At 42.1% G+C, this 24,961-nt stretch overlaps 1 long non-coding RNA gene across 1 annotated transcript; it reads left to right on the top strand.

Annotated features, from left to right (window-relative positions):
• Positions 1-16,531: 16,531 nt before the first annotated feature.
• Positions 16,532-22,239, top strand: LOC139540114 (uncharacterized). Its single transcript, XR_011668085.1, has 4 exons — positions 16,532-16,653; positions 17,378-17,692; positions 17,872-18,054; positions 18,419-22,239. It is a non-coding gene; the product is annotated as an uncharacterized lncRNA (long non-coding RNA).
• The last annotated feature ends 2,722 nt before the right edge of the window (positions 22,240-24,961 follow it).

Here is a 24,961-nt window from a genome sequence, read left to right on the forward strand (position 1 = left end):
CCGTCCATATACAGTGGGGAGAACAAGTATTTGATACACTGCCGATTTTGCAGGTTTTCCTACTTACAAAGCATGTAGAGGTCTGTAATTATTATCATAGGTACACTTCAACTATGAGAGACGGAATCTAAAACAAAAATCCAGAAAATCACATTGTATGATTTTTAAGTAATTAATTTGCATTTTATTGCATGACATAAGTATTTGATACATCAGAAAAGCAGAACTTAATATTTGGTACAGAAACCTTTGTTTGCAATTACAGAGATCATACGTTTCCTGTAGTTCTTGACTAGGTTTGCACACACTGCAGCAGGGATTTTGGCCCACTCCTTCCTACAGATCTTCTCCAGATCCTTCAGGTTTCGGGGCTGTCGCTGGGCAATACGGACTTTCAGCTCCCTCCAAAGATTTTCTATTGGGTTCAGGTCTGGAGACTGGCTAGGCCACTCCAGGACCTTGAGATGCTTCTTACGGAGCCACTCCTTAGTTGCCATGGCTGTGTGCTTCGTGTCGTTGTCATGCTGGAAGACCCAGCCACGACCCATCTTCAATGCTCTTACTGAGGGAAGGAGGTTGTTGGCCAAGATCTCGCGATACATGGCCCCATCCATCCTCCCCTCAATACGGTGCAGTCGTCCTGTCCCCTTTGCAGAAAAGCATCCCCAAAGAATGATGTTTCCACCTCCATGCTTCACGGTTGGGATGGTGTTCTTGGGGTTGTACTCATACTTCTTCTTCCTCCAAACACGGCGAGTGGAGTTAGACCAAAAAGCTCTATTTTTGTCTCATCAGACCACATGACCTTCTCCCATTCCTCCTCTGGATCATCCAGATGGTCATTGGCAAACTTCAGACAGGCCTGGACATGCACTGGCTTAAGCAGGGGGACCTTGCGTGCGCTGCAGGATTTTAATCCATGACGGCGTAGTGTGTTACTAATGGTTTTCTTTGAGACTGTGGTCCCAGCTCTCTTCAGGTCATTGACCAGGTCCTGCCGTGTAGTTCTGGGCTGATCCCTCACCTTCCTCATGATCATTGATGCCCCACGAGGTGAAATCTTGCATGGAGCCCCAGACCGAGGGTGATTGACCGTCATCTTGAACTTCTTCCATTTTCTAATAATTGCGCCAACAGTTGTTTCCTTCTCACCAAGCTGCTTGCCTATTGTCCTGTAGCCCATCCCAGCCTTGTGCAGGTCTACAATTTTATCCCTGATGTCCTTACACAGCTCTCTGGTCTTGGCCATTGTGGAGAGGTTGGAATCTGTTTGATTGTGTGTGGACAGGTGTCTTTTATACAGGTAACGAGTTCAAACAGGTGCAGTTAATACAGGTAATGAGTGGAGAACAGGAGGGCTTCTTAAAGAAAAACTAACAGGTCTGTGAGAGCCGGAATTCTTACTGGTTGGTAGGTGATCAAATACTTATGTCATGCAATAAAATGCAAATTAATTATTTAAAAATCATACAATGTGATTTTCTGGATTTTTGTTTTAGATTCCGTCTCTCACAGTTGAAGTGTACCTATGATAAAAATTACAGACCTCTACATGCTTTGTAAGTAGGAAAACCTGCAAAATCGGCAGTGTATCAAATACTTGTTCTCCCCACTGTATATCCTAAATGTCCATTTATTTGGCGCGTTTGATCCAGAAAAAAACAGCTTCCAATTTGCGCAACGTCACTACAAAATATCTCAAAAGTTAACGGTAAACTTTGCCAAAACATTTCAAACTACTTTTGTAATACAACTTTAGGTATTTTTAAACGTTAATAAATCGATCAAATTGAAGACGGGTCTATCTGTTTTCAATACAGGAGGACAACAAACTAACGCTACTTTTCTAGTCTTGCGCAACTCTCAAACAGTAGACATAACGTTACTCTGATTCAAGATGGCCTTACTTCTTCATTGCACAAAGGAATAACCTCAACCAATTTCCAAAGACTGGTGACATCCAGTGGAAGCGGTAGAAACTGCAAACAAGTCCATTAGAAATCTAGTATCCCAATGAAACCTCATTGAACAGACAGTGACCTCAAAAAAAAAATCGGAATGGTTAGTGCTCGGGGTTTTGCCTGCTACATAAGTTATGTTATACTCACAGACATGATTCAAACAGTTTTAGAAACTTCAGTGTTTTCTATCCAAATCTATTAATATTATGCATATCTTATATTCTGGGGATAAGGAGAAGGAAGTTGAAATTGGGCATGCTATTTATCCAAAAGTGAAAATGCTGCCCCCTATCTCGAAGAAGTTAATCTACCCATCGTTTCCGATTTCAAAAATGCTTTACAGCGAAAGCACAACATATGATTATGTTAGTTCAGAGCCAAGTCAAAAGAACACAAGGCCATTTTCCAGCCAAAGATAGGAGTCACAAAAATAAGAAATATAGATAAGATTAATCACTAACCTTTGATGATCTTCATCAGATGACACTCATAGGACATCATGTTACACAATACATGTATGTTTTGTTCGATAATGTGCATATTTATTTTTAAAAAATCTCAGTTTACATTGGCGCGTTACGTGCAGTTATGTTTTGATTCCAAAACATCCGGTGATCTTGCAGACTGCCACAGAAATCCAAGAAATGCTCATAATAAACATTGATAAAAGATACAAGTGTTATTCACAGAATTAAAGACTTCTCCTTAAGATAGGAATGTGATTTTATATTTCTAACGAGATCATAGTTTTGATGATATCCCAGTAAGTATACACGCCCATGGGAGCACAGAGAGAATGTCAGCATGACGGACACGCACCTTTTTATGATACTGAATGATGGGTGAGTTGAGAATGAACATACCAGAACAGAAGGGCTCAAGCTGCAGCTTAGGTCTCCATTGCTTACGACCCTGAAAATCAACACGAGGTGACGGCGACTAAGTAGCCTCTCTAACAATTGATATTACAGCTGAGTAGCTGCTCTAAGAAAGTGAATCTAAGGAGGACCCTCTTGTTATTCTCTTCAAACAATCGTCGACTACACTGCTCTCATCACCCCACTGGGGATCATCAACACGGCTGATAAGCTGTCTTCAGAGGACTACTCTTCTAGAACAAGTGAAAGTGAAGCCACAGACAACTAAGAAGAAGGACATTGTGACCTTTTCTGGACAATTAGAGCCTTACACTTGAGAGCTCGGTAGATGGCCCAACTGCCCCTTTTCACGAAGGCCTGGGTTGAACAGAAATACATGATGAAGGAAGACGTTCAACACGTAAATAGATTCGTTATTTTTACCCAAACAGGTGGCGGTTCGGGGCAAAGTATTAGGATTACTGTGAGCATAGTCACAAGTGCTTAAGTTTTCTCTTTCTTTCTCCCTTTCTCCATTCCTCCCTCTTTTGATAAACAAGCAGTCATGTTGTTGTTTGTCCACTAGGGACATGTTTTTATCGTATTATGGTTCTAATCAATAACCTATACTGTCTGTGTGTGTGTGTATCCTGTGTTATCATTTAGTTAGTTACTAAATTAACAATTAAATAAATTTGTGTGGTACAGATGGATCAGAATCCTGAGGTTTGTGCAGATACAAGGAGTATGCGAAGTTCAGAATTATGAGACTGATACAAGGTAATATATATTTTATATATCATCTAGAGTTTAATTCAACAACTTCTTCCATGGTGCCCCAAAATCCTAATGAGTTAATTGTTACATGACTAATTTAATCGAGTAACAATTAAACATAGTTAGTTGATTCGATACATAAGTCATCAGATTAATGAAAGTCATGTCACAACAGTGGGAACCACACATGTGGAGATCATCCGTTCACCTACTCTGCTTCTCACAGAGACACGGTGGTTGGAACCAGAAATCTCAAATTTGGACTCATCAGACCAAAGGACAGATGTCCATTGCTTGTGTTTCTTGGCCCAAGCAATTCTCTTCTTCTTATTGGTGTCCTTTAGTAGTGGTTTCTATAAAGCAATTCGACCATGAAAGCCAGATTCACGCAGTCTCCTCTGAACAGTTGATGTTGAGATGTGTCTGTTACTTGAACTCTATGAAGCATTTATTTGGGCTGCAATTTCTGAGGCTGGTAAATCTAATGAACTTATCCTCTGCAGCAGAGGTAAATCTGGGTCTTCCTTTCCTGTCTAACTCTGGGTCTTCCTCATGAGAGCCAGTTTCATCATATCGTTTGATGGTTTTTGCAACTGCACTTGAAGAAACTTTTAAAGTTCTTGAAATGTGAGGCATTGACTGCCCTTGTCTTAAAGTGAATAAATAATGTACTGTCATTTCTCTTTGCTTATTTGAGCTGTTCTTGCCATAATATGGACATGGTCTTTTACCAAATAGGGCTATCTTCTGTATAACACCCCTACCTTGTCACAGCACAACGGATTAGCTCAAAGGCACTAAGAAGGAAAGAAACTCCATAAACTATATTTTAACCAGGCACACCTGTTAATTGAAATGTATTCCAGGTGACTAACTCATGAAGCTGGTTGAGAGAATGGCAAAAGTGTGCAAAGCTGCCATCAAGGCAACGCGGCTACTTTTTTTGAATTTTTCATCCACTTTGACAGAGTATTTTGTGTAGATCATTGACAAAAAAATTACATGTAAATCCATTTGAATCCCACTTTGTAACTCATCAAAATGTGGAATCAAGCAGTTGAATAATTTATGAAGGCACTGCACTTACGCCCACACGCCCATAACATGCACACACATGCATACTGACTGACACATACTGGCTCTCATTTGGATCATGGGTGCCGGTTCTCAGCCCCATCGGGCCTCGGCCCAATTTAACCCTTGAGTATGTGTATGTATTGATAGGCCAATTTCTTTCAACTCCTTTGAGGCAGAAATGTATGCATCAACCACATGCCTCTCAGTTTCTATACTGACAAAATAGCTACCATTTGTGATCCGTTTTAACTTCTTATGGCTCCAATCCCGTTAACCTCTTTCAGCTAGGGGGCACTATTTTTGTTTGGAAAAATAACGTTCCCAAGGTAAACAGACTATTTCTCAGGCCCAGATGCTAGAATATGCATAATTGACATATGATATGCATATAACTGGTAGATTTTGATAGAAAACACTCTAAAGTTTCAAAACGGTCAAAATATTGTCTGTGAGTATAACAGAACTGATTTTGCCGGCGGAAACCTGAGGAAATCCAACCCGGAAGTGCCTTTTATTTGGAAAAATCCCTGATAAACTCACAAACGCTTGGATTGCTTTCGCTGTAAAGCATATTTTCAAAATCTGACACGATAGGTGGATTAACAACAAGCTAAGCTGTGTTTTGCTATATTTCACTTGTGATTTCATGATTATAAATATTTTTTGTATTGTTTTTGAATTTGGCGCTCTGCAATTCAGCGGTTGTTTACGAAAATAATCCCGCTAAAGGGATCCGTGCGTCAAGAAGTTAACGGGATCGATATGACAACAGCCAGTGAAAGTGCAGGGCGCCAAACTCAAACAACAGAAATCTCATAATTAAAATTCCTCAAACATACATGTATTTTATACCATTTTAAAGGTAATCTTGTTGTTAATCCCACCAAAGTGTCCGATTTCAAATAGGCTTTACAGCGAAAGCACCACAAACGATTATGTTATGTCACCGCAAAATCACAGAAAAACATAGCCAACTCCTTCCCTGTTGGGGAATTGAACCCCAGGTCTCCCGTGCGCCAACACGACACAGGGATTCTTTAGCTAAATAGCCCAGGACTGTAGCCTACTACCGACCGTCACGTTGAACAGCGCTATATTTTCCGTTCCATCCTAACGGACACCCAGAGGGTTTTTCATTTTTTGGGGAATAGAAACACCATAATATTAATCAAATTAATCAAGCAAAATTGTTTAAAATCAGTCGCATATACTATGTTCTTAAAAAAAAGGTTTTCAATTCTCTATTACAGCCACTATTGAAGGCTATTAAATGCTTCTCAAAGATGCCCTCTGGTGGTCAAACTAGCGCTAAATCGCATTAATAGTACCAGTTGTTGACACTTAAATAACGTGCCATAGAATTATGCATGCATGGTGCCGCAGTACGCTGCAACTTTTAAAGGACTAACCACTGTAGGTGGTCTCAAATGATAGGTAAACAACTTTTTAGAGGTTTAGGCTGAAGCTTCAGAATTAAGAGAAAGAATGTGATTAGTTAGGCAATTAAAACTGACTTGAAGCAAGAATTGGAAACCTGTTTTTTTTTCTTCTTTCCTTTGTTTATCCCATGCAGGTTTGTCACACTTAAATATATTTTTTGAAAAGTCTAGCATTTTAAAAACATGATGTAACACCTGTCCTGAACGACGTGGTGAGAGAACATTCTGAATACATTGTGAATGTAAATGTGTGACTTGAGTCTGGCAGAGCTGTCCTGGGTCTGGACCAGTCTACCCTGCAGTAGAACCCCCCGCTAGAGCCTGCCAAAGCAGAGCAGACACTGAGATCCCTACCTTAAAGTGACCTCATCCATGATGGCCTCATCCATCATTCATTAGACAGCCTGACAGAGTGACAGGCGAAGGAGGGCAAGCCATCCTCTCAATAATTAATCAGCTCCAATCAAGGGTCTTTTTTATCACTCTCCCCACAGTGCTTCTGGTCCGTCCCCACCTAACCCTTGCGTTCCAAACACTTGTATGTTTTTCATTAAGTGGTGTTTCTCTGTAAGGGTATCAAAGTGAAGACGTCAGAAATAGCATTGCGGAACAAGGTGTGTGCGTGTGCGAGACTACACCATATACCATTCACCTTACATGTCTTTGAGTTCTGCACTTGTCACGGTTAACACACCTACACTACATTAATGTGAAATAACATAATTATTGACCCTTAACAACTTGAATGTATAGCTATTAACACGTTAAACAAGAAAGCAACACGTATGGATTCAGTGCAGTTAATGACACTGCAATTGCAAGTGAGGGAGAGAGGTAGAGCAGAAAGAGGTGGAAGTGAGGGAGAGGCAGGAAGAGGAGGTTGGACAAGGAAATGGGAGGACACTCACACAGCATGTCTTTGCTGAGCGGTAGCTGTCAAATAAGGATTACTAGAATGAGCAAGAAGCTTACAACATGCAGCAGTTTATGTACTTAAAAGACAGGATTTCAGTTTTAATCCACTGTAAATGAGAAAAAGGATGGAAATACATATCGCTGCTAGTAGGCCTAACTTTCTTCTTCTGTGGGGAGTATACATTAACCTCTCTTGGGCACGTGAGACGGTAGCGTCCCACCACTTCAACAGCCAGTGAAACTGCTGGGCGCCAAATTCAAATACAGAAATACTCATTATAAAAATTCAGAAAACAAAACATATTTTACATAGGTTTAAAGATTAACTTCTTGTGAATCCAACCACGGTGTCAGATTTAAAAAATGCTTTACGGCGAAAGCATACATTACGATTATGAGAACATAGCCCAGAAGACAAATCATTACAAACAGTATCCAGCCAGATAGAACAGTTACACAATTTAGAAATAGAGATTAAATTAATCCCTTACCTTTGATGATATTCATATGGTTCATTTACTCAATAAATGTTCCTCTTGTTCGATAAAGTCTCTTTATACCCAAAAACCTGTTTTGTTCGTGCGTTTTCTTCAGTAATCAACAGGCTGAAACGCAGTCAAAACAGGAAGACAAAAAAATCAAAATTGTATCCGTAAAGTTCATAGAAACATGTCAAACGATGTTTATATTCAAACCTCAGGTTGTTTTTAGCCAAAATAATCGATACTATTTCAACCGGACAATAACGTCGTCAATATAAAATGTAAACAAGAAACGCACTCTCTCGGTCTTGCGCAGGAAAAAGCTCCGTGAAACTTTAGGGACCACTCATTCCGACTGCTCTTACTTCCTCATTTTTCGGAATAAAAGACTGAAACACATTCTAAAGACTGTTGACATCTAGTGGAAGGCATAAAAACTGCAAGTTGAGTCCTAAGTCAAGGGATACTGTAATGGCATTGAATAGAAAACTACAAACCCCCCCAAAAAATACTTCCTGAATGGATTTTTCATCAGGTTTTCGCCTGCCAAATCAGTTCTGTTAATTTCACAGACACTATTTTTAACAGTTTTGGAAACGTTAGAGTGTTTTCTATCCAAATCTACCAGTTATATGCATATCATATCTTCTGGGCCCAAGAAACAGGCCATTTATTTTGGGCATGCATTTCATCCAAAATTCCGAATGCTGCCCCCTACCCTAGAGAAGTTAAAAAGGGAGAAAGCTACTGTATTAAACAATGGAGAGTGGGAGGGGGGACCAGAAATTAGGTATTAAAGTATAAAAGAAAAATAGAAAAAGGGTCAATCAGGTAGAATTACTGTGGTTGTGAATGCACAGCTCACATATTTCAAGATGTTATTTGCATTTTCCATCACAGGGGGTAACTAGACCCCTCTTTCCACACTCACAACAGGTGTGCTCACACTATGGATGTAATGGGTCAGTAGGAGTAATTGGGCCCTCTCTTAATCAGATGCACTGTACACACACGAACACACACACATTCAAATCCACACTACTGTAGCACACAAAATGTTGATCTGCGAACTATAATAGCATGCACATTACATAAGAGCCAAGTTGTGACATACAGTACCAGTCAAAATAATCTCAAATATAAAATATATGTTGATTTATTTAACACTTCTGTGGTTACTACATGATTCCATATGTGTTATTTCATAGTTTTGATGTCTTCAATATTATTCTACCATGTAGAAAACTGTAAAAATTAAGAAAAACCATTGAATGAGTAGGTGTGTCCAAACTTTTGACTGGTACTGTATATAATGCAATTATGAGGGTTTTGTAAGAGTATGCAACAAATTTACTGAAAATATTGCCGCTGGGTCAAGCCGTTAAGCAGTCGCCTACGACTTGGCTAAATTCCTCCAGTAGCTTCCTCCTCACCAGATGTTGACTGGCCTCCACACCGCCTCCTCCTCCACATCCAGCTACACTTACAACAATCTCTCAACAGGTTTTCTAAGAGCGCATTGCTCCTACTGTAGGTGTCTTTACCTGGACAGATGGGCTGTAGAGGAGACACAGATTGGTTGGACATATAGCTTAGTCAACATCATAGAGATATTTATATTGTTAGCAGAGCCAAACTGATGTGAAAGAGGACAATTCTATTTACAACTCAATTCACAGTCACCTTCCATGTGTTTAGTTATGGGCCCATGTGACAGCCACCCTCTCTCTGCCTTCTCAAGAGGACCAGGGTGTCCTTACCCCCCTCCAGTCTGTTTGCTGTACAGAACCTCCCATTGGCTACTGTACCCTGCTGGCAGCAGAGTCATCGATCTGTGCAAAATCCATGAGTCAGAACTCCCCTGAACAGCAGCCATAGATTAAAGACGATAGGCAATGTGGAATTAAAAGCATAAATATTGTTTTATACTCCCAACACCTGCAACACTTTTCCCTTTTGATTTTAAAGAGAGGAAAAAGCAAGCCCTTTTTTTCAGTGCAGCCTCTGTTTTTTTGTGTTTGGCAATATAATCAATTAGCCTTTTGTTCCTGAATCATAACCCTCTCCCTCCATCATCTGCTTCCAGCCACTGTCTGAGTATTTCATTGAGAGTGGAAACGCTGCCAGAAAAGCCCTTGTCGTCACTTGCAGGGATAGAGGGTGTGTTGGAGGAGGAGAGGGAGAGAGAGCAACAGCGAGATAGACTAAGAGAAATAGAGGGGGACACATTTCTGCCCTAAAGGTCCATGCCACAGAAGCTAAACACAAAGGCAAATATTAGTGATGGCCACAAAGCTTCATGGGAAATCTCCTGATGGATGTGCTTTTCATTGGAACAAATGAGGCAATTCAAATGCAGAGCAAAGTGATTAGGAGAAAGCTCTGCACCGTGCTCAACCCACTGGGAGCAGGCTGTGACCTCAAAACTGAGCATGAAAAATGAGAGAGGGAAAGCATGAAACAACGATTTGCATAAATTCATGCTGTAAAGGTTGGATTTAAATATGATAACCAGATATAGCTACATACTGATTAAACAAGTACAATGTGGCTGTGTTATGTTGTGACTAGTCTGCTTCAGTTCACTAACATTGCAAACATAACAAAATAACAGATATAAAACCTGTAACTGAAAAATAATGATAACCATTATAGGAAAATGAGATTGCTTGACAAATAGCCCACAGACACCATATGTTCTGTTTCTTATGTACAGTGCATCCAGAAAGTATTCAGACCCCACGTTACAGCTTTCTTCTACAATTGATTAAGTTGTTTTCCCTCATCAATCTACACACAATACTCCATAATGACAAAGCAAAAACACATTTCTGTAAATTTAAAAGAAATAATAAACAGAAATACCATATTTACCTAAGTATTCAGAACCTTTGCAATGAGACTCGAAATTGAGCTCAGGTGCATCCTTTTTCCATTGATCATCCTAGAGATGTTTCTACAACTTGATTGGAGTCCACCAGTGGTAAATTCAATTGATTGGACATGATTTGGAAAGTCACACATCTGTATATATAAGGTCCCACAGTTGACAGTGCACGTCAGAACAAAAACCAAACCAAACCAAGCCATGAGGTCGGAGTCATTGTCCGTAGAGCTTCGAAGCAGGATTATGTTGAGGCACAGATCTGGGGAAGGGTACCAAAAATGTCCTGCAGCATTGAAGGTCCCTTAGAATACAGTGGCCTTGATCATTCTGAAATGGAAGAAGTTTGGAACCACCAAGACTATTACTAGAGCTGGCCGCCCAGCCAAACTGAGCAATCGGGGGAGAAGGGTCTTGGTCAGGTAGGTGACCAAGAACCTGATGGTCTCTTTAACAGAGCTCCAGAGTTCCTCTGTGGAGATGGGAGGACTTTCCAGAAGTACAACCATCCCTGCAGCACTCCATTAATGTTTCTTATAAAAAGAAGAAGTGATGCAGTCAGTCTCTCCGCAACTCTTAGCATGCATAGTATTTATATCAGTCCTCTACAATGAAGAACAAAACGTGCCGCTCTGTTCTGGGACAACTTTCAGATTAACTAGGTCTTTCCTTGCAGCGCTGGACCACACGACTGGACAATACTCAAGATGAGACAAAACTAGAGCCAGCAGAACTTGCTTTTTGGAGTGTGGTGTCAAAAAAGCAGAGCATCTCTTTATTACGGACAGACCTCTGCCCATCTTTACAACCATTGAATCTATATGTTTTGACCATGACCGTTTACAATCTAAGGTAACACCAAGTAATTTAGTCTCCTCAACTTGTTCAACAGCCACACCATTCATTACCAGATTCAGCTGAGGTCTAGAACTTAAGGAATGATGTGTACCAAATACAATACTCTTAGTTTTAGAGATGATCAGTACCGGTTTATTACTGGCCACCCATTCCCGAAATAGACTGCAACTCTTTGCTAAGGGTTTCAGTGACTTCATTAGCTGTGATTGCTGATGGGTACATTGTTGAATCATCAGCATACAGTGGGGCAAAAAAGTATTTAGTCAGCCACCAATTGTGCAAGTTCTCCCACTTAAAAAGATGAGAGAGGCCTGTAATTTTCATCATATGTACACTTCAACTATGACAGACAAAATGAGAAAAAATATCCAGAAAATCACATTGTAAGATTTTTAATGAATTTATTTGCAAATTATGGTGGAAAATAAGTATTTGGTCAATAACAAAAGTTTATCTCAATACTTTGTTATATACCCTTTGTTGGCAATGACAGAGGTCAAACGTTTTCTGTAAGTCTTCACAAGGTTTTCACACACTGTTGCTGGTATTTTGGCCCATTCCTCCATGCAGATCTCCTCTAGAGCAGTGATGTTTTGGGGCTGTTGCTGGGCAACACGGACTTTCAACTCCCTCCAAAGATTTTCTATGGGGTTGAGATCTGGAGACTGGCTAGGCCACTCCAGGACCTTGAAATGCTTCTTACGATGCCACTCCTTTGTTGCCCGGGCGGTGTGTTTGGGATCATTGTCATGCTGAAAGACCCAGCCACGTTTCATCTTCAATGCCCTTGCTGAAGGAAGGATGTTTTCACTCAAAATCTCATGATACATGGCCCCATTCATTCTTTCCTTTACACGGATCAGTCGTCCTGGTCCCTTTGCAGAAAAACAGCGCCAAAGCATGATGTTTCCACCCCCATGCTTCACAGTAAGTATGGTGTTCTTTGGATGCAACTCAGCATTCTTTGTCCTCCAAACACGACGAGTTGAGTTTTTACCAAAAAGTTATATTTTGGTTTCATCTGACATTCTCCCAATCTTCTTCTGGATCATCCAATGCTCTCTAGCAAACTTCAGACGGGCCTGGACATGTACTGGCTTAAGCAGGGGGACATGTCTGGCACTGCAGGATTTGAGTCCCTGGCGGCGTAGTGTGTTACTGATGGTAGGCTTTGTTACTTTGGTCCCAGCTCTCTGCAGGTCATTCCCTAGGTCCCCCCGTGTGGTTCTGGGATTTTTGCTCACCGTTCTTGTGATCATTTTGACCCCACGGGGTGAGATCTTGCGTGGAGCCCCAGATCGAGGGAGATTATCAGTGGTCTTGTATGTCTTCCATTTCCTAATAATTGCTCCCACAGTTGATTTCTTCAAACCAAGCTGCTTACCTATTGCAGATTCAGTCTTCCCAGCCTGGTGCAGGTCTACAATTTAGTTTCTGGTGTCCTTTGACAGCTCTTTTGTCTTGGCCATAGTGGAGTTTGGAGTGTGACTGTTTGAGGTTGTGGACAGGTGTCTTTTATACTGATAACAAGTTCAAACAGGTGCCATTAATACAGATAACGAGTGGAGGACAGAGGAGCCTCTTAAAGAAGAAGTTACAGGTCTGTGTGACCAAATACTTATTTTCCACCATAATTTGCAAATAAATTCATAAAAAATCCTACAACGTGATTTTCTGGATTTTTGTTTCTCATTTTGTCTGTCATAGTTGAAGATTACAGACCTCTATGATGAAAATTACAGGCCTCTCTCATCTTTTTAAGTGGGAGAACTTGCACAATTGGTGGCTGACTAAATACTTTTTTGCCCCACTGTACATGGACACACATGCTTTGTTAACCTTTTTATACTTGAGTTCCAAATATCTCTAACGGTTGCCCCAGCGTTAATTTTATTATGCACGTGATGTAAGAATGTTCTCTCCATCTGTCACGTTCCTGACCTGTTTTCTGTTAGTTTTGTATGTGTTAGTTGGTCAGGACGTGAGTTTGGGTGGGCAGTCTATGTTTTCTGTTTCTATGTTGGTTTAAGGGTGACCTAATATGGCTCTCAATTAGAGGCAGGTGTTTTTCAGTTCCTCTGATTGAGAGTCATATTAAGGTAGGTGTTTTCACACTGTTTGTTTGTGGGTGGTTGTCTTCCGTGTCTGTGTCTGTGTCTGTGTCTGTGTCTGTGTCTGTGTCTGTGCACCACACGGGACTGTTTTCGGTTTGTTAGTTTTATGTAGTCTGTTCCTGTTCATGCGTTCTTCACGTTATATGTAAGTTCGTGTTCAGGTCTGTCTGCATCGTTTATTTGTTTTGTTAGTTTATTCAAGTATAGTTTGTTTTTCGTCGTGTTCTAATAAATCATTATGTATTCACAACCCGCTGCGCCTTGGTCGAATCACTACTCCTCCTCTTCGTATGAAGAGAGAGAGGAACACCGTTACAGAACCACCCACCAAATAACCAGAACCAAGCAGCGGTGTAACGGGAGGAAGGGACAACGCAAGAAGGAGGAATGGACATGGGAGGATGTTTTGGACGGTAAAGGTTGCTACACATGGGAGGAGATCCTGGCTGGAAGGTATCGCCTCCCATGGGAACAGCTGGAGGCACTGAGGAGAGCAGAGGCAACCGGAGAAGGGAACCGGCGTTATGAGGGGACTCGTCTAGCACGGAAGCCCGAAAAGCCCGTGAGTACTACCCAAAAATTTCTTGGCGGGGGGATAAGAGGTAGTGGGCCAAGGGCAAGTAGGAGACCTGCGCCCACTTCCCAGGCTAACCGTGGAGAGCGGGAGTACGGGCAGACACCGTGTTACGCAGTAGAGCGCACGGTGTCTCCTGTACGTGTGCATAGCCCGGTGCGGGTTATTCCACCTCCCCGCACTGGTAGGGCTAGATTGGGCATTGAGCCAGGTGTCATGAGGCCGGCTCAACGCGTCTGGTCTCCAGTGCGTCTCCTCGGGCCGGCATACATGGCACCTGCCTTACGCATGGTTTCCCCGGTTCGCCTACATAGCCCGGTGCGGGTTATTCCACCTCCCCGCACTGGTCGGGCGACCGGGAGCATTCAACCAGGTAAGGTTGGGCAGGCTCAATGCTCAAGAGAGCCAGTACGCCTGCACGGTCCGGTATTTCCGGCGCCACCTCCCCGCCCCAGTCCAGTACCAACAGTGCCTACACCACGCACCAGGCTTCCAGTGCGTTTCCAGAGCCCTGTTCCTCCTCCACGCACTCTCCCTATGGTGCGTGTATCCAGTTCGGTGCCTCCAGTTCCGGCACCACGCACCAGGTCTACAGTGCGCCTTATCCGGCCAGAGCCATCCGTCTCCCCAGCGCCATCTGAGCCATCCGTCTCCCCAGCGCCATCTGAGCCATCCGTCTCCCCAGCGCCATCTGAGCCATCCGTCTCCCCAGCGCCGTCTGAGCCATCCGTCTCCCCAGCGCCGTCTGAGCCATCCGTCTCCCCAGCGCCGTCTGAGCCATCCGTCTCCCCAGCGCCGTCTGAGCCATCCGTCTCCCCAGCGCCGTCTGAGCCATCCGTCTGCCCAGTGCCGTCTGAGCCATCCGTCTGTCCCGAGCCATTAGAGCCGCCCGTCTGTCCCGAGCCGTCAGAGCCGATAGTCAGTCAGGAGCCGCTAGAGCCATTCGTCAGACAGGATCTGCCAGAGCCGCCAACCAGACAGGATCTGCCAGAGCCGCCAACCAGACAGGATCTGCCAGAGCCGCCAACCAGACAGGATCTGCCAGAGCCGCCAACCAGACAGGATCTGCCAGAGCCGCCAACCAGACAGGATCTGCCAGAGCCGCCAGCCAGACAGGATCTGCCAGAGACGCCAGCCAGACAGGATCTGCCAGAGCCGCCAGCGAGCCATGAGCGTCCAGAGCCGCCAGCCTGCCATGAGCGTCCAGAGCCGTCAGCCTGCCATGAGCGTCCAGAGCCGTCAGCCTGCCATGAGCGTCCAGAGCCGTCAGCCTGCCATGAGCGTCCAGAGCCGTCAGCCTGCCATGAGCGTCCAGAGCCGTCAGCCTGCCATGAGCGTCCAGAGCCGTCAGCCAGCCATGAGCGTCCAGAGCCGTCAGCCAGCCATGAGCGTCCAGAGCCGTCAGCCAGTCATGAGCTGCCGCTCAGCCCAGAGCGGACATTAATCCAGAACTGCCCCTCAGTCCAGAGCTGTCTCTCTGTCCGGAGCTGCCTTTCAGTCCGGAGTTGCCCCTCTATCCTGAGCTACCTCTCTAACCTGACCTACCTCTCTGTCCTGTGCTATATCTCTGTCCTGAACTACCTTATCCCGGTGCTGCCCCTTGTCTCGATGTTACCCAGGAAATTCAGTGGGTGGAATAGGAGGGTGGTCAGTCGTAGGGGGAAACGGAAGCTGGGATTGACTATGGTGGAGTGGGGACCTCGCCCAGAGCCTGAGCCACCACCGTGGTCAGATGCCCACCCAGACCCTCCCCTAAACTTTGTGCTGGTGCGCCCGGAGTTCGCACCTTAAGGGGGGGGTTATGTCACGTTCCTGACCTGTTTTCTGTTAGTTTTGTATGTGTTAGTTGGTCAGGACGTGAGTTTGGGTGGGCAGTCTATGTTTTCTGTTTCTATGTTGGTTTAAGGGTGACCTAATATGGCTCTCAATTAGAGGCAGGTGTTTTTCAGTTCCTCTGATTGAGAGTCATATTAAGGTAGGTGTTTTCACACTGTTTGTTTGTGGGTGGTTGTCTTCCGTTTCTGTGTCTGTGCACCACACGGGACTGTTTTCGGTTTGTTAGTTTTATGTAGTCTGTTCCTGTTCATGCGTCCTTCACGTTATATGTAAGTTCGTGTTCAGGTCTGTCTGCATCGTTTATTTGTTTTGTTAGTTTATTCAAGTATAGTTTGTTTTTCGTCGTGTTCTAATAAATCATTATGTATTCACAACCCGCTGCGCCTTGGTCGAATCACTACTCCTGCTCTTCGTATGAAGAGAGAGAGGAACACCGTTACACCATCCCAGAATGTGATTGTTACGCAACAGTACATTTAATCCGCTCTGCCCTCAAACCAAGGGACGCAACCTGTCTGTATTTATAGGCTGTTTCAATTTGTCGATTTCAAATTATTTTCAAAACAAGTTTTTATTTTGTAAGATCAGTTTGAATTGAGGTGTGTTCCGCCTCCTCATTCATTCACTAAAATAAGTACTTTTTACTTTTGCGGACAATACATTTTTTTTTAACATTTCTGACACGGAACAAATTCCCCAAGCACTTCCATTTACACTTCCCAATTGTTTGTGCAGTTCAAGTCTGCAGACATTTGCGCATCTCCCGTCAGAACAAGATCTGCACACACATGTTCACATTTTCCGTCTGTTGCCCGCATTGCAGCCATTGTTGTTTTCATTACTAATACTAACTTTGGAAATGTGTGCGTTTCTATCAAAGTAAGTGCCTTATTACGTTACAATTGTTTCTGTATTTCGTTTCTACTGTAGCTTACTGTATGTATGAAGCATAATATATTTGTGCATATTCCTTATAACCGCGGACACGCGAGGTAACGTTACTCATTTCATAACCTGTATGGTGTTATATTCAATCGTGCTATGTAGCTAGTTACATTCTTCTATTAGCTCTGTAAAACAATACTAATTGCGTCAGAGAAGTATTAGCTTGTGTTGTATTTTGAAGCTACCCTGGATTTATGACTCTAAAGTGGCACAGCGGTCTAAGACACAGCATTTTAGTGCTAGAGGTGTCACTACAGACACCCTGGTTCAAATCCAGGCTGTATCACAACTGGCTGTGATTGGAAGTCCCATAGGGCGGTACACAATTAGCCTCATGTTGTCTGAGTTTGGCTGGTGTAGGCCATCATTGTAAATAATAATTTGTTGTTAAATGACTTGCCTAGTTAAAAAAAAAACATGACCATGGTCTGTTTTCATTTGGCCTATTTAGCATAGCTCTGTTCTGCCCTGCCCCCTTGTGGATCTCAAAAAGTTACTGTTTCTTATTGTTATAACTCAAATTTGTGATTTTGTCAATGCAATATACAATTTATATAGCTGTGTTTTATTATGTTACTTCTTTGTAATATTGTTTTATTGCTATATCCTCAAATTGTATTCTAATTACTAATAATTCCTCTTGAATCTGTATTTTCAGAATCTACAAACAGTATTTGCCAATATCATGACTGGAACTGGAGCTGGACATCTTTTGAACGGGAGATTGAGGCCAGCTTTTGTATGCTAGCGTACACTCCTTAACAGTTTTACTGGGTGAAAACCAGCAAGAAAACACATAGGCCAATATGTAATAGTCGTCTATTTTCTGCAGTATTGGTGGTGATTGGTTGAACAACAAAAACTTGTTTTACAAGAGGAAAGAACTGAATATGCATAACCCATATTTCATATTCATGCAGTGACTGAACAACTCCTGCATTTCCACCCCCACCTCTAAAGGCATAGTATCATGGTAGGTCATATGTCAAATTGCCTTTTAGGTCAGTCAGTCACTAATTGCTGCAAATGTGCTCAATAGTGCTTGAGCATATGATACTCCCCAAAGTAAGGTGAAATACATAGAGGTGTATCACAAGCTAAACACATGTATTTTGTCAACTTCCTCTGCTTACTTCTCCCGGTGCCAGACAGGCAGACTTTGCAGTGTCTCCGTGTGTCACTACCTTGAGCAGCAGTTTGAGGGAATTTGCAGGGAAAATGCCGTGCAGTGAGACGTAGGGGATTGTCCGCAGCAGGAAGACCCCCTGTGGATGGGCACCGAGGTGTGTAGTGCTCCTCCAGAAGCTCTCTCATGAGGTTCTCTCTGTACTTTTGGTAGGTAATTACTTTACCTATGAGGGAGTGGGGAGGATGAGGGAAGGGAAAGTATGATGAGGCAGTGGGTAGATGGGTGAGATATTGTCGCTATAATTGCATAATGGAACTGCATGTGATTTGTATGTGAACTGTACGTCCAATTACAAAAAATACAGTAATCATCTCACCTGTTAGTTGGCGGTGAACTATGTAGCCATTGATGGCAGCAGTGTCGATCAGATGGAAAAATATAATCTTATACCACTTGGTCGTTTTCCGAGTGCATTCCACAAAGCTGTTTACCATGTCCGCCTTATCCACTGCCCCCATTTTGAGCTTATAGTCAAGCACAGTCTGGTTTGATTTTTCTCTCTCCTGTTAGGTGGTCCACCTTCCCTGTGGCCGACATGGTTGCTGTATGGACAGCGGAAAGGACATGGTCGTCTCGTTTGTCATGCCACTTTACTGCCAGCTGTTGGCCGTTCTCCTTCAACTCAACCTCCCCTCTTGGCTTCTGCCTGCATCCGAATGCCGGCATCCCCTTCCTGTTCGACCTGACTGTGCCACAGGCCCCTGTACTGTTGGAGAGCAGATGCTAGAAGAGTGCTGTACCAATTGTCCACATACAAAGTGTGTCCCTTGCTGAGATGAGGAGTCAGCATGGTCATCACCACGGACCCGGACACCCCAAGCCCCTCATAATGTTGGATGTCAGTGGTGGACCCTGTGTAAACTATAATGTCCTGGACAAATCCTGTCTTCACGTTGCACATGACAAAGAACTTAACCCCAAACCTGTTCCTTTTGGAGGGAATATATTGACGTAACGCCAGCCTACCTTTCCATAACATCAGGAACTCATCAATACATAGATCCTTGTATGGCACAAAGACCTGACCAAATGCTGATGTCAGGCTGGTAAGAACATGTATTATTGTGTAACGGGTCATTTAGGATGGCAGTACCATTGTTGATGAAATGCAGGCATCGCAGCAGAACTAGGAAGCGGTCTTGGGAAAAGTTGGTTGAAAGGAAGGGAGTTGCAAACATAGGAAGTTCTTCTTTACTATCCCCATGAGAAGGACTGTCACAAGGAAGGTATACATTTCACTAATTGTGGTTGTCACCCATTTAGCGAGTTTCCCCCTCACTCCTGGCCCTCTCTTCTCCTGTAGTTGCAAGACATAGCGATTGGTCTCCTCTACTGTGTCTCCCACCAGCTCCTCTGTCAGAAGAAACTTGAAGCACTCTGCCTCAGATGGAAATGACAAAGGGCGTTGCACTCCAGACTGGGACTCAAAGCTAACAGCAGGGCCAGGAGGGGTGAAATGGCTGGTGGCCTTCCAGCTATCACAGAACTGATGTATTTCATTGTCTGTCGGTCTGCCTCCATCACCACCAGCATTTTCAAAGGGACCTGGGACTTCGTCAGTGGACAAGGGATCCTCAAATTCATGGTTCAGAATCTGATTCCTGACTTTCATACTCAGACTAATCGTCAGAATTTTTTTAAATCTCCAGAATTTCCGCATTTGTGAGTGGTCTCCTTTTGAAAGACATTGCTAATGCTACAGCTTAGCTCACTAGCTACATACAGTTGAGGTCGGAAGTTTACATACACCTTAGCCAAATACATTTAAACTCAGTATTTCACAATTCCTGACATTTAATCCTAGTTAAAATTCCCTGTCTTAGTTAAGTTACAATCAACACTTTATTTTAGGAATGTGAAGTGACAAAATAATAGTAGAGAGAATGATTTACTTCAGCTTTTATTTCTTTCATCACATTCCCAGTGGGTCAGAAGTTTCATACACTCAATTAGTATTTGGTAGCATTGCCTTTAAATTGTTTAACTTGGGTCAAACGTTTCGGGTAGCCTTCCACAAGCTTCCTACAATAATTTGGGTGAATTTTGTCCCATTCCTCCTGACAGAGCTGGTGTAACTGAGTCAGGATTGCAGGCCTCCTTGCTCTCACAAGCTTTTTCAGTTCTGCCCACACATTTTCTATAGGATTGAGGTCAGGGCTTTGTGATGGCCACTCCAATACCTTGACTTTGTTGTCCTTAAGCCAATTTGCCACAACTTTGGAAGTATGCTTGGGGTCATTGTTTATTTGGAAGACCCATTTGCTACCAAGATTTAACTTCCTAACTGATGTCTTGATGTTGCTTCAATATAATCAATATATAATTCTCCTACCTCATGATGCCATCTATTCTGTGAAGTGTACCAGTCCCTCCTGCAGCAAAGCACCCCCACAACATGATGCTTTTGTACCTGTACCTGTTTCCTCCAGCATCTTCACCAAGTCCTTTGCTGTTGTTCTGGGATTGATTTGCACTTTTCGCACCAAAGTACATTCATCTCTAGGAGACAGAATGCGTCTCCTTCCTGAGCGGTATGACGGCTGCGTGGTCCCATGGTGTTTATACTTGCGTACTATTGTTTGTACAGATGAACGTGGTACCTTCAGACATTTGGAAATTGCTCCCAAGGATGAACCAGACTTGTGGAGGTCTACATTTTTTTGAGGTCTTGGCTGATTTCTTTTGATTTTCCCATGATGTCAAGCAAAGAGGCACTGCGTTTGAAGGTAGGCCTTGAAATGCATCCATCCACAAGTACACCTCCAATTGACTCAAATTATGTTCATTTTTTGAATCTTCTAAAGCCATGCTATCATTTTCTGGAATTTTCCAACCTGTTTAAAGGCACAGTCAACTTAGTGTATGTAAACTTCTGACCCACTGGAATTGTGATACAGTGAATGATAAGTGAAATAATCTGTCTGTAAACAATTGTTGGAGAAATTGCTTGTGTAATGCACAAAGTAGATGTCCTAACCGACTTGACAAAACTATAGATTGTTAACAAGAAATTTGTGGAGTGGTTGAAAAACTAGTTTCAATGACTCCAACCTAAGTGTATGTATACTTCCGACTTCAATTGTACCCATTTGGTTCTTTAAGAGGCAATCTGCTGTTCAAACAACAACAAAGCCTCCACCCCACCACCGTTGTGGTAAAAAACGGAATAATTGGTGGCGCATAAATATTCTAACAATAATAATAATGTAACCACTCTCAAATTCATGAATAGAGCTATGGATACAACATTTAAATTTAAACCATATTCAGGGGTTTGTTTTCAAATTACATTGCTTACAATTGTACAAGCATATATTTGGGTCATGATGGGATATGACAACTGGACTAAGTTCATGAGGCATTTATCATTTAAGTTATATTCTTCAAGAATCAATGGGTGTGTAAATAATTTAAAAGTAAAAATATGCATTGCCAATTACAAATTAACCCTTTAAATACAAAACGTATAAATGTCTCAAGTGCATAGTGCAACTGTTTTACCCTAACATAATCCAAAATATAATGTTGCATTACTCCATTGTTTATAACAAGAACATAAACCATGTATAGCTTCAAACTATGTTCAAAAGCTGTCAACTACCTTGCCTCAGTAGGCTTGTGTATTTGGCTTGGTCAAACGTAAGGTTAAGGAGCGGTTTCGCAGACACAGATTACATCTAGTCCTGGACTAGAAAGAATATTGACTGGAGATTCTGTTGATCTTGATTTTTGATTCCAGGACTACATTTACATTTACATTTACATTTAAGTCATTTAGCAGACACTCTTATCCAGAGCGACTTACAAGTTGGACTAGGCTTAATCTGTGTCATTATGTTTAAATGAGTGGAATGGGATTATGTTTTACATTAAAAAATGAATTTACATTACATTACAATGTTTAAATGAGTGGAATGGGATTATGTTTTACATAAAAAAATAATTGACATTACATTACACGTACATTAATGGGGTAAACCTACTTTAAGAGTATGCATTAGGCTGTTTGAGAGATGTTGGAATCCTTATCAACCCACCCAATGTAAATACATCTGTTGTTGAAGTACAGCAGATCAATAAAGCTACAGTATTCTAGCAGTGGTCCAGCTGCTTATGCTGAAAAGCCTTGTTAGTCCATATGTCAAATTAGCTTTTGCATTTCCTGTCTTTTTGGCTTCAGACAAAAGCTAATATTTCACTTTTGATTTTGTTTTTGGTATTAATATATACTGAGTAAGAAACAATGATCATTGGTTATGTGTGTGCATAATGGGATGTAAAGTGATATGGAACAAAACAAGTCGTGTAACAATGAGAGTCAATGGTTTTTAGTGTTTGGATCATATTAATCATGGGAAGAGCAGTATCACACTACTAAGGCTGTGTTTAGACAGGCAACCTAATCATTTTTTTCCACTTATTGGTCTTTTGACTAATCAGATCAGCTCTAAAAAAAGATCTGATGTGAAAAGATCTGATGTGATTGCACAAAAGACCAATTAGTGGAAAAAACTTCAGAATTGGGTTGCCTGTCTAAACACAGCCATAGTGATTATCAATGTCCTTTGGGGGTGGATTTTCTCCCTTTCACTTATTTAATTATGAAATAACATAACATTTCATACCAGTATTAACACTAATCACTCTTTGCCATGGGCATCTTTAACTTCTCTGCGCTACGGATCCCTGAATTGCAGGGCGCAAAATATTACTAAAAATATGTATAATCATGCAATCACAAGTGAAATATATCAAAACACAACTTAGCTTGTTGTTAATCCACCTATCGTGTCAGATTTTGAAAATATGCTTTACAGCGAAAGAAATCCAAGCTTTTGTGAGTGTATCAATCAATGCTAGAACAGCTAGCCCCAAATTAGCTTGGTCACGAAAGTCAGAAAAGCAATAAAATGAATCGCTTACCTTTGATAATCTTCGGATGTTTACACTCACGAGACTCCCAGTTACACAACAAATGTTCTTTTTGTTCGATAAATATTACTTTTATAACAAAAAAACGACATTTGGGTTGCGCGTTATGTTCAGAAAACCAAAGCCTGAGCTCAGGTCAATGAGGCCTACAGGCCATACATGGCAAATAGAAGTTCAAAACTTGTAATGTTCACAAGACCTTAAGATGATAAAAATATCTAACACAACATTAGGTGATAGTATATGTATTATTATGGATTTATAATCAGCTATAATGGGGCGGTCATTTTGGACCGGGAACACATAATTAATTAACATGAAACGAACACAACAGAGGATTAAATGTCAACATCAAAGCATCATAGATTGAGGGCATTATTTATGGTGTTGGGGCGGTGGGAATTGTGTTTCAACCTGCACAATAATCTTCTTACATGGACCACAATCTCAACCTACCCTCCAGGCTAAAATAAACCAGATGCTTACTCGTCAGTGGAAATAGTCCTACAGACATCCCTGTACACATCCCAGACACAAGACACACACAGGCCCCTCCAGGCAGTTGTGTCCTATTGAACAGGCACACTAACAAGGGAGCGATGGTGACAATTACAATTTGGATTCTCCACAGGAGCCTCACTTATAATTCTAAAAGACTCACATCAGCCTGCTAGGTGATTTGATTTCTGAGGGAAATGGAGACGTGGAGGTGGTTATCATGAAAAGCTTGTTGCGCTAAGGTCTGTCTTTGATTTACTATCTTTTCGATTGAGATTATATGGTTGATTCTAAATGCATTGGGGGGTGGATTCATAAAAAATCAATTTCAATGTTGGCATCAGATCAACTTTTACCAGTATGCTCAAACAGCTTGTCAATTTCATCTAAACCTTCAGGGAGAAATGTTTAGTAATATAAAAAGAACAGATTTTGAGCCAGATTTTTTGACAGATGGTTTGTACAGAGATTATTCTGCAAACATGCGTGCAACACACACACACACATAATCATCCTATGATAATGTCACAGGTTATCATTGACCTGGCCATCAAAAGGAAACTACAAACACAAACACATTTCTTAGGGGTTATTTGGCTTGGAACCATAGTGGGAACCCTTTTTGGTGCTATATAGAACCCTGTTTTGAAGGTTCAATAAAAAGCCATGCTCATAAGGTTCTAAATGAAACCTGTATGGTGCTATCACTGGTACTATCACGTTTCAGGAGAATACCCAGATTCAGACAGTCGAAGTAACAAAGGTTTATTACTAGAACAGGAGAGGCAGGCAAAACGAGAGGTCAAGGGCAGGCAGAGGTCAGTAATCCAGATCAGAGTCCATAAAGTACAGAACGGCAGGCAGCTTCGGGGTCAGGGCAGGCAGAGGTCAATAATCCAGAGCGGTGTGACAAGGTACAGAACAGCAGGCAGGCTCAGGGCAGACAGAATGGTCAAAACTAGAAAAAGACAGAAGCAAGGGGGAAACCACTGAAAGCCTTGACGAACAAAACGAACTGGCAACAGACAAACAGAGAACACAGGTATAAAAACGCTGGGGATAATGGGGAAGATGAGCGGGGTGGAGACAAGCACAAAGACAGGTGAAACATATCAGGGTGTGACAGGTTTTTACTCGAATTAAACCTTATTGGCCACATCATTGCATGGCAATTAAAAGTTACATTCTGTAAAGCAATATTAAATTAACAAACACTTGTTCATGTTTTAACAAAGATTCATGACAGATACAAGGCCTGGAAATAATTAGACTATATGCTCCATATCTATTTTCCAATTTTAGCAACGGTTGTTTATGCACTACCTAGCACCAGTTCATTAATTTCATTTCTATGCATGTTTTCACAGAGAAAGGCAGTGTTTTGATAGAGCTTAGTTACCATCATGATCACTGTCCTGGGTCACAATGCAAAATTGGTCATCTATTAGCATTAATCATCCATGGAGCTGTGCAGCAGGTAGTGGATCTGTGAGTAAACCGGTTCAAAGGTTAGGAACGGGAGGATATAAACTGTGTTAGCTAGTGCCTGATAATCCCGGAGTTGCTGGTCGGATTTCCGATTGGGTGAAGGACGGTAGTGCAGGGCACTCTAGCATCAGCTGT

The sequence above is a fragment of the Salvelinus alpinus genome, chromosome 15, assembly GCF_045679555.1.
Source record: "Salvelinus alpinus chromosome 15, SLU_Salpinus.1, whole genome shotgun sequence".
Classification (NCBI taxonomy): domain Eukaryota; kingdom Metazoa; phylum Chordata; class Actinopteri; order Salmoniformes; family Salmonidae; genus Salvelinus; species Salvelinus alpinus.